Here is a 10,464-nt window from a genome sequence, read left to right as displayed (position 1 = left end):
GGGGAGGTTGAGAGAGCTGAATCTCTTCAGGCTTCACAAGAGACGGTTGAGGGGAGATGTTGTGGCCGCCTATAAATTTATTAGAGGAGGTCAACGGGGAATAGAGGAAGCGCTGTTTACTTGGGTGCCCCAGGGAGTGACTAGGAATAACGGGTGTAAATTAGTTGAGAGTGGATTTAGGTTAGATATTAGGAAGAAATGTTTCACAGTAAGGGTGGCCAGGATCTGGAATGGGCTTCCAAGAGAGGTGGTGCTTTCACCTTCAAGAGGAGGCTAGATAGTCACCTGGCTGGGGTCATCTGACCTCGGTCCTCTTTCCTGCCAGGGGCAGGGGGTCGGACCCGATGATCCATTGTGGTCCCTTCCGACTCTACAATCTATGAATCTATGAAACAGTTTAGCTGTTTGGACGTTTCACCCATAGGCTATAATGGGGAAGCATGAAACTGCTTATAACTTTGTCACTTCTTGCCTGATTTGGATGAAACTGGCAGGGGTGGTAGCCCCTGCTGAAGCCATGAAGCTTGCCAGTTTCAAGGAGATAGGTGCAGGGGTTTCTGGGAAACTGCACCTCAGGCTGCTGACAAGCAAAACTCGTGACATGGATGACATTGTACGTGTGTTTTCCATCCCTCCCCCAGAGCACTGGGACTGGAAGTGACCTCAGGAAAGGATCACAGTCACTGGCCAGCTACACAGTCAATAATGAGAGCAGTCCTTCCCCCACTCTTCCCCCTCCCTCTCCTTACTTTCTGTTTCCCTGCAGGCAAGGCCAGCTTGAGCTTCGAAACTAGAAATGTTTCGAAACGTTTCGACTGCCCTTGTTTAATTTTGAGGTTGTTTCAAAGCCCTTCATTTTATTTCAATTTCACTGTTTTGAGCTCCAAATGAGTTGAAACAGTGTCAAAATGAAACAGCCAGCAAAATTTTCCACAGCCCTGATAACTATGACATGCTACTCTGCACTGGTTGTTTCTTGAGACTGATCATATGAACTGCATAGCATAAAGTCTGGTCTCTGAATGATTATTGTAGTGATTACCAGGTTCAACAAACACAGGCATGCATGAATGAGAAGCACTAAAACAACAAGTTTTATTTGTGGAGCTGTAACCAACCTCTGCAGATCCTTTGGCCTGGACTGACTGGCTAGTTGCTTCCTATTTGAGGAACCCTCTCCCAATTCCCCCTCCATAAGTCTCCTGTTAGGGAGCATCTCTAATTTAGAGCTTCTCTCACTGTGGGTATATATACACATACCTTTTTGTCCCGCAAAATGCCAGAGATTGAGTCTGCTCCACATGCAAGCTGATGCGTACTGCACTGTGGCACATAAAGTTGTATAAGTGGCGAAATGCACATCAGCGCACAGAAAATGGCAGCGGTGTGCTTTTGAACTAAAACACCCTCAAGATGTCTTCGTTCAAAAGTGTGCTGCCACCATTTTCTAAGTGCTGACACACATTTTGCCACTTATACAACTGTATGCACCGCATCGCCAGGCACTTTTAAACACACCCGGTGCTGCGATGGAAACATGTGTTCAAATGCCCTACAATTATAACCCTTATCTTCAAGTTTCTGGTGTTTCCAAAGATCATTCTTAACATTCACTGTCTGTGAGCATTCATCAGGGGCAATGCATAGCGGGTGCACGTGCACCCCCTGAGCCTGGCGGCGCACTCCCTGCAAAAAGGCACTGCTGACAGCACCAGCGGCATCTGCGGGAGCACTCCTGCCGCCACGCTCTCACCACCATGCCCCTCCCACCACCAGGGGCACACGTCATTTATGGAATTCATGGTTGTGAAATTTAACCACACCGTTGCTCAGGGACAAGGTATATGGATGCAGCTCAGGAAAATTCATTTAAGTATTCAAACCACTGCTTAAGGGAAAGATTTTTCATCAGTCGCCCAGGGTGAAAGTCAGCCATTTAATAAAGCTACTTGGATGCTTAATACTTACCTCTGTACTTCTGTAATGCACTACAAAATATTAGCTAAGCAGCCCTGACCACATTCCTATTAGATAGCTATCCCCCTTATAAATAAAACACTATACTACACCAGAGCCAAGCAAATATACCTACAATAATGAGCTTTCAGTACTCTGGGTGATTCCTGTAGCATGACTTTCCATAAAGGTAACACTCCCACTAACAGTTGGGAAAGCAAGGCACACAAGTCCATAATCACACCCCTCCAAGGTTGAATTTGGCCCAGAGATGTCAACAGCCACATTTTTAAACTTAAGTACTAAAATGCAGCACAGGGAGTGCATTGACTACAACAGCTTTGCATCAGGCCCCACCACCCTGTAAGCTCCCCGATTCGTGATGCTATCTGCAACTCCTCTTCCCTGCACATCCGAAGTGGAAAACATTACTGTGCTCAGGGGGGTGAGTGGCAGGAGAACACAAGAGCTCCTGTCGATACCAGGATCTTGATCAGTCCATTCAGCCACACTGCCCTGCTACAGGAGAGCTTTCAGCTGCGCTGCACCGTGCCCTCCTAAACTCTAGTCTTTGCTGTTCCCTCTGACAGCTGACCAAGAAAGTACATGAACACTTCCCTCAAAAATTGAAAAGGAAAGGAATGAAACCTCACAGGACACAGGATAGTTAAAACATCCCAGACAGGGCTTTGCATACAATGTAGTACTGTATTTATAATTGACAATCTGTACTTATCTACACAGAGCGAATTCCTCTGCGGAGAGGCTCCCCTCTTCAGCAACACTAGAATTATTAGCACCCTGTTTCCATCTATAATGTATGAAGTAGTAAAAGCATGTTGCTATATCAGCAGTCAGTAGACCGGCCATGTTCAGTAACTTACGCTGGAGGCAGTATCTATCTTTAGTACCAAAATGCTTTTAAAATGATTAAATATGTTCCACGGCACTCAGAAAAGGCGAGACTTCCATTTATTATTTCACGTACATGGTACTTAACACAACTGACTGGATTTAAGTCTGGGAGCCGAGTCTTGATCATATTGAGAAACAGAGTGAAGTATTATATGCCTCGTGGTGATTCGGGAGTCAGACTAGTTCAGCCCTGTGTTTCATATTTTACAGCTCTAGGGATGGGGCAGAGCAGCCTTGCTTTCAAAATGGTATCCCTCACTGAGCTTATTATGATAGAGTGAGGAAGCTCTAAGGAATTCAGGTTATAGTTACATAGACACACGCACAGAGCAGACAAATCACCCTGCATATGGACAATGGGGCAAATTCACCTGCAGATGTGTGTGCGGAGAAAAAAAACTAAGCTCTGCCAATGATTTTGGGTATAAGAGAATTGGTGGACTTCTAAGCAGCCAGGCTGAATAAGAAATCAGCATATTCAGCAAAGAGAGATCACCCTGAAGATGTGACAATAGATGACATGAACCAAAACAGTAACAATGGCCATTAACGATCACCATCACCTTTTTTACTTGTCCTAGGTAGGGCAAGGTCCACACACACACACACACCCCCATGAAACGCTGCAAAATTCCTCATTGTCCAGGGCTTCACCATAGGCTAAAGTTGTCTGGTATCTGTAGAGAGTGGTCAGGTTGTCACTAGCCTTTAATCTGTATCACATCTGAGCTAAGCAGTCAGGTAACACTGAAGCTGCAGACTTTGCAGGTTTAGGTATAACGGCAGCTGTGCACCCAGGGTAGCAGTGATGTAGGGTGCTTTGTGCCTGTGGTAGCAGCTGTTTTGGTCTTTTTTTCCTCCACCTCCCAAACTGGGGACTAAGGCAGGTGCCCCTGGTCACTGTGCTTTAGTTACATTTCTCCTTGGTTGTTTTCCCTTTGCTGCTCTGCTCACAAATGGAGCCAAGTTGAAAGAATCTGAGGTAAGGGAGGTCAGAAAATAAGGACCAGCCTCCTGGTCAGAAAATAAGGAACTGAGAATTGGGCACTTTTTATCCCATTTCAGCCCAAGGCTCATGCGCCATGCAAACTCCGCACTTCACAGTCTGGCCCAATCCTGGTTAGTCTGTAAGGATGAGGAAACAGTTTTCTGGCAGTACCCTCTCATCCCTGCCAGAGCATAGAGGGGAAGGAATTTAATTGTGCATGTTCCATTTCTGAACTATTGTGATCAAGGTGTAACACTTGGAGTGTTACAAGTGTCCAGTTTCACACAGGGGCATACAGAGGCAGAGGCTAAGCACAGACAGTCAACAAGCCCGAGGCTGAATCAATTCATTCTTTCCAGGTTAGTCAGAGATTAAATTGAAACAGGAGTGTTTCCAGGTTAGTCAGAGATTAAATTGAAACACAAGTGAACATTTCCCTTTGATTCAAGAAATGCAGCCACATGCCTGTAGTAGCACAGGGCAGAAGCCAAGGGGTGCTAAAGCATGGCTCTGGCTCATAGCCAGCATGGGCTATGTATTTGCTTCCTCTTCCTGCTGCCCCCAAGGTCTCTGGGATCCATAATCACAGCAGCAGGACTCTGCAGGGTTCCTCACCACTTTCTCTTCCTGCTTCCAGGTGCCTCCGGGATTTGTAGTCCACAGTCACAGCCAGCAGTAAGTTTGAGCAGGGGAAGGGGTGTTTAGCCCCCCTCCCTAGCCCCAGCCGGGGTTTGCCTGTGGCGGGGGAAGCCCCCCTCCTGCAGACTGAGCTGCATCCTCAGCTAGGCTTGCCCCCCCACCTTGTCAGCCAGCCCTCACTTCTCCAGCTAGGGAAAGGGGGGCAGCCCTGCTCTCTGGAGCAGACAACACAGCCCAGCCCTGGGTTAGAAAGCATGCTGGGATGCTGGGGGACTGTGATTTAACTTGAACCAGGGAGGGGTCTGGGACAGAAGTTTCATAAACCGGTTTGACACAAATCAGTTAAGTCTGATACTACATTCAACCAGGTATATTTTAAACCAGTTTCACCCATTTTGAAATGGGTTTATGTGCACTCAGCTTCTGTTCTGTTACAGGTTTAAGCCAGTTTCTGATCACTTAAACCAGTTTATGTGTAACTTCTGTCCCTAGCCACAGAAGTCAAGTGTCTTGCCCAATGTCCCAAAGACAATTAGTGGCAGAGCTGTATTTAAGTGTTGGGAAGTCTTGTTTTTTGTCAGGAGTTTAGCAGATTAAATTATCCTGCTCCACAGGAAAAGATCATCTTTCATTGTAGAAGAGTTGTTTGCAGCATGCTGAAGCAAAAAGTAAGTTGACTCTTTTTGACACGCAGAGGCACAATCTTCAGGACAGGGTGCTGCCTCTGCAGCTGCATGCTGCCCTTCTCTTCTGGCTAGAAATTATCCCTATAAATTTATTTCCCCAAAGTTCTCAAATTGGTGAATGCAACACTCTTGAATTTACAGCAAATACAGGGTTACCATAGGTCTGGTTTTTCCTGAACATGTCCTCTTTTCTGGACCCCGTGCTGCATCGGGGGGGGGGGGGGGGTTGAAATAAGAGCACATGTCCAGGTTTTCTGCTCTCCCAGGCTAACTGCTTGAGGCTGGGAGCAGCAGGCAAGGTGGGGATTGGCTGTCGGGGGTCACATGCTCTCTGTGTGGGCTCTGGCGAGAGAGAGAGTGAGTGAGTGAGTGAGTGAGTGAGTGAGTGAGCGAGCAAGCAATGCGGGACCTGCTTGGGTATCAGGGCGGGGAGGGGCAGGGGTCGAGTGAGGGGCACTGGCAGGGCTGGGGGAGTGGGGGCAGGGGTCTGCAGGTTGGGAGTGAGGGTCACCGGCAGGGCTGGGGGGCAGGGCAGGGGGCTGCAGGTTGGGAGTGAGGGCCACCAGCAAGGCTGGGAGGGGCACAGGGTGCTGCAGGTCAGGACTGAGAGGCACTGGCAGGGCTGGGAAGGGGGCAGGGGGCTGCGGATCAGGAGCGAGGGGCATGGGGGATGAGACGGGTGATTGTGAGTTGGATGTACAGGGCACTGACAGTGCCAGGGGGCCGTGGGTCAGGAGTGAGGGGCACCAGCAAGGAGTGGGAGGCATGGTACTGCTGGTTGGGACTGAGGGGCTCTGGCAGGGCTGGAGTTAGTGTGCCCAGAGTGAGGGGCAGCAGCAGGACTAGGGGTGTGTGGATTGTCTATGAGGGGCAACAGAATGGGCCGGGCAGGGCACCAGCATGTCACTGTCCCCCCACCAACATATTCCCCATGCCCCCTCCCCCCCCACAGGTGTCCTCTCTTTTGAACCTGAAAATATGGCAACCTTAAGTAATATTTCCTGACTGCCAGCATTTCCTTCAAGAGCAGCCACAGCCTACAACCACTCATACATGTCCCCAGACATTGTGGCCACCTACACCAGAGGGGAAACATGCTGCATTGCAAAATGCGTTTCCAAAAAGGAATATGGGGGAGTTCAGAAAGAACATATACCAGTTCAGAATAAGGGGAAAACAGAGTCTCTAGTGTGTGGGCACGTGACAGTCCTTTGCCCCAATAATTTGTAGCATAGGCCAGATGCAAAATGATAACAGGCTCTGTTTATGAGGCATAGCATGTCAGTCTTTGTGAAGCTGTAGATCTACCTTGCGTATGCCAGGCCCACTGATGGCCCAGAACTCAGCCAGGCAGCAGAAGGCTGTTCTCTCCCTCCCATTCCCCTTCCCCCAGCAAAGCTCTGCATGTGGCCATAGTACTGAATCTCTCCTCCCTGTGCCACCCTCTACCTGAGTGAAGACGGTTAAGATCTAGCCCTTAGCTGGTTGTCACCTCTTACTCACCAATAACAAAAGCTACCCTCTTTCCTCACTCTGTGCTCTGCCCCTACGTGTTGCACCTAGGGAGAAGGAATTACCAGTACACTTACAGGCTGGGGGATGACCTTCTCAGCAGTACAGCAGCAGAAAGGGATCTTGGAGTCACTGTTGACTCCAAGATGAACTTGAGTCGTCAATGTGACGAAGTGATCACTCAAGCCCACCACACTTCATCATGCATTAGCAGGTGCATGACAAACAGGTCTAGGGAGGTGATAGGTGCATAAAGGTGCCCCCTTTATGCAGCACTGGTCAGGCTGCAGTTGGAGTACTGCATCCAGTTTTGGGTGCCACACTTCAAGAGGGATGTGGACAACCTCGAGGGGGTTTAGAGGAGGGCCACTCGTATGGTTAGGGGCCTGCGGGCAAAGCCCTACGAGGAGAGATTGAGGACCCTGGATCTCTTCAGCCTCCACACAACAAGGTTGAGAGGGCATCTTGTGACTGCCTACAAATTCATCAAGCAATGAGTAGGGGATGCTCTGTTTACCAGGGCACACCTTGGAGTCGCTAGGAACAACAGCCGCAAACTGATGGAGAGCAGATTTAGGTTAGACATCAGAAAGAATTTTTTTACTGTAAGGGTTGCCAAAATCTGGAATGGGCTTCCAAGGGAGATGGTGCTCTCCCCTTCCTTGGGGGTCCTTAAAAGGAAGCTAGACATGCACCTGGCTGGGGTCATAGATTCATAGATTGTAGAGTCGGAAGGGACCACAATGGATCATCGTGTCCGACCCCCCGCCCCTGGCAGGAAAGAGGACCAAGGTCAGATGACCCCAGCCAGGTGACTATCACGCCTCCGCTTGAAGACCTCCTAGTTAGGTGATAGCACCACCCCTCTTGGAAGCCCATTCCAGATTCTGGCCACCTTTACTGGAAAAAATTTCTTCCTAATGTCTAACCTAAATCTACTCTCCAATAGTTTGCACCCATTATTCCTAGTTACTCCCTGGGGTGCTCTGGTAAATAGTGCATCACCGATTCCCTGTTGTCCTCCCCTGATAAACTTGTAGGCACCTACAAGGTCTCCCCTCAGATGTCTCTTGTGAAGGCTGAAGAGATCCAGATCTCTCTACCTCCCCTTGTAGGGTCTTTCATGGAGGCCACTAATTATGCGAGTGGCCCTCCTCTGGACCCTCTCCAGATTCTCCGTGTCCTTCTTGAAGTGCGGGGCCCAAAACTGGACACAGTACTCCAACTGTGGCCTGACCAATGTCACAGAGGGGGAGCATCCCCTCCCTTGTTCTGTTGGTCATGCATCTGCTAATGCATGACAAGGTGCGATTGGCCTTGTTGATGGCTTCGTTACGCTGCCAACTCATGTTCATCTTGGAATCAACTATGACTCCAAGATCTCTCTCAGCCTCTGAGCTGCTGAGGAGGTCCTCCCCCAACCTATAGGCGTGCTGGGGATTCCTCCTTCCTAGGGGGAGTACCTTGCATTTATCTTTGTTGAATGGCATCCTATTTCCTTCCGCCCATTGATCCAACCTGTCCAGGTTGGCCTGTATCTGCTCCCTGCCTTCTGGTGTATTAACTTTGCTCCATAATTTGTGCTCTCCAAATCACTGATGAAGGTATTAAATAACACTGGTCCAAGGACCATACCCTGCGGGACCCCACTGCCCACCTCCTTCCAGGCCGAGAACGACCTGTCCACCACCACTCTCTGGGTGCGGTCCCTAAGCCAGTTGGCCCCCCACCTGACTGTGTAGGCATCCACTCCACAGCCTGCTAGCTTCCCTATGAGAATAGGATGCGAAGTGTGTGGGGTCATCTGACCCCAGCGCTCTTTCCTGCCCAGGGCAGAGGGTCAGACTCGATGATCTACTGAGGTCCCTTCTGACCCTAACGTCTATGAATCTTTATCTTTGAATACCCTCTATGATTCTTTGCTATAAATTGGTGTTAGAGAGCTTCAAAGTCAAAACTGATGGCAATGGCGCTGCTGTCAACTGTCCTCCCTCTGCACAGCCCTCTAGAGTACACATCAGTTTGTTAGTCAGGCTAGGATATCTCTTCTACCATCAAATACAAATGGCTATCCTACTTGACCATGGGGCAGGGGGTGGGGATGGGAGCTAGTAGCCTTACCAAGCTAGTGACAGGTGCAAGGGATATTTCCATCTCCTGGTCCAGAATTAGGCTCTGCTGACACCCACCACAGAGTTCCTCCATAGTCAGCAGTACCTGAAAAGCCTTTAGACAGTTGCAGGCTAGGGGCAGCCCCTGTTAGTGCCCAAATTGGAACCTACATCTCACATCTGGGTACCCAGATCAACTGTCAGGTATCTTCATGCCCATCTTTGTTTCTTAAGAAAGAATTTGAACTCCAACTAGAGGGACCTAGGTCCCTCTACAGTAAGCACTTCCCATCCAAAATATAACCATGGTCAAGAACACCATAGCATAAACTAGCCAGTTCCTGTTAATAGTAATAACAACAACATTGACACTTCTGCAACCTTGCTGTTATCAAGATAAGGTATCATGCCCATTTTTCAATCATGCTGGGTAGGGCCATCTTTTTAAGGCCGAAGTAGGTGAGACCTGTTTCCTGCAGCCTCAGGTGATTGGTGACCCTGGTTGCCCATGCAGGCCCAGGGCACTGATCTAAGCTTGCTGCAGGGAAGGCCTATTTCCCTGCAACCTCAGGGGATGGATTGCCCTGATTATTCCATTGACTGGTTGGGCCCTTGGCCTGGATCTGAGCTCATTACAGCCTAGTACCAAATAGAAAATCTCTGTTAGAGCTGATGTAGTGGGAAAATGTAGACAACACAAACCACATCCTTTAGCTGAGAACTGAAGAATGGCAGCCTACTCTGGAGTGTGAGGCATTACAGAATCATAGAAAATACAAGTGTACCAATACACTGATCCATATTGTATCAGCACCAATAAAAGCAAAATTGACATTGGAGGCATGGGGGGGGTGCCCCCCAGATCTGTGCACAGGGCGAGGGTAAGCTCAGGGAAGCATCGGGCTTTTTCTGGCGCAGTGGAGCTGAGCCCAAGCTGCACTCAGGCCAGGTAATGGCGGTGCTGGGAGGGGGGGCTATGGGCTGTGCCCACTGTAGGTGCAGCCCTAGCCTAGCCCCCTGCACCAGGAAAAGCCCAGCACCACCCCTGGCCCCAGCCCGCAGCAGCAGCCTGCCCTCACCCCACATACAGATCCAGGGAGCACATGCCCCCCATGCCTCCCAGTCGGACACTGCTCTCAAAGCTGCCAGGTTGTATATCAGCCAATATGACCCATTAATAATTGGCCATCAGTATCAGCCCAAAAAAATCATTATTGGTGCACCCTGAAAAAAATTTAGGTTTGGAAGGGACCTCAGGAGGCCATCTAGTTCAACCCCCTGCTCAAAGCAGGACCATCCCCATAGATCATCCCAGCCAAGGCTTTGTCTAGCTGGGCCTTAACCTACAAGGACAGGACCCACAACCTCTCTGGGTAGCCTGTTACAGTGCTTCACCACCCTCCTTGCGAGAAAGCTTTCCCTCAACTTCCCTTGCTGCAACTGGAGACCATTGCTCCTTGTTCTGTCATCTGTCACCACTGAGAACAGTCCAGCTCCATCCACTTTGGATCCACCCTGCAGGGAGGTGAAGGCTTAATCCCCACTCCATCTTCTCTTCTGCAGACTAAATAAGCCCGGTTCTCCCACAGCCTCTCTTCATAAATCATGTGCCCCAGACCCCAAACTATTACTGTTGCCCTCCACTGGACTCTCCAAC

The sequence above is a fragment of the Alligator sinensis genome, unplaced genomic scaffold (genome assembly GCF_000455745.1).
Source record: "Alligator sinensis unplaced genomic scaffold, ASM45574v1 scaffold445_2, whole genome shotgun sequence".
NCBI lineage: Eukaryota > Metazoa > Chordata > Crocodylia > Alligatoridae > Alligator > Alligator sinensis.
This window is presented reverse-complemented; position numbering follows the sequence as displayed.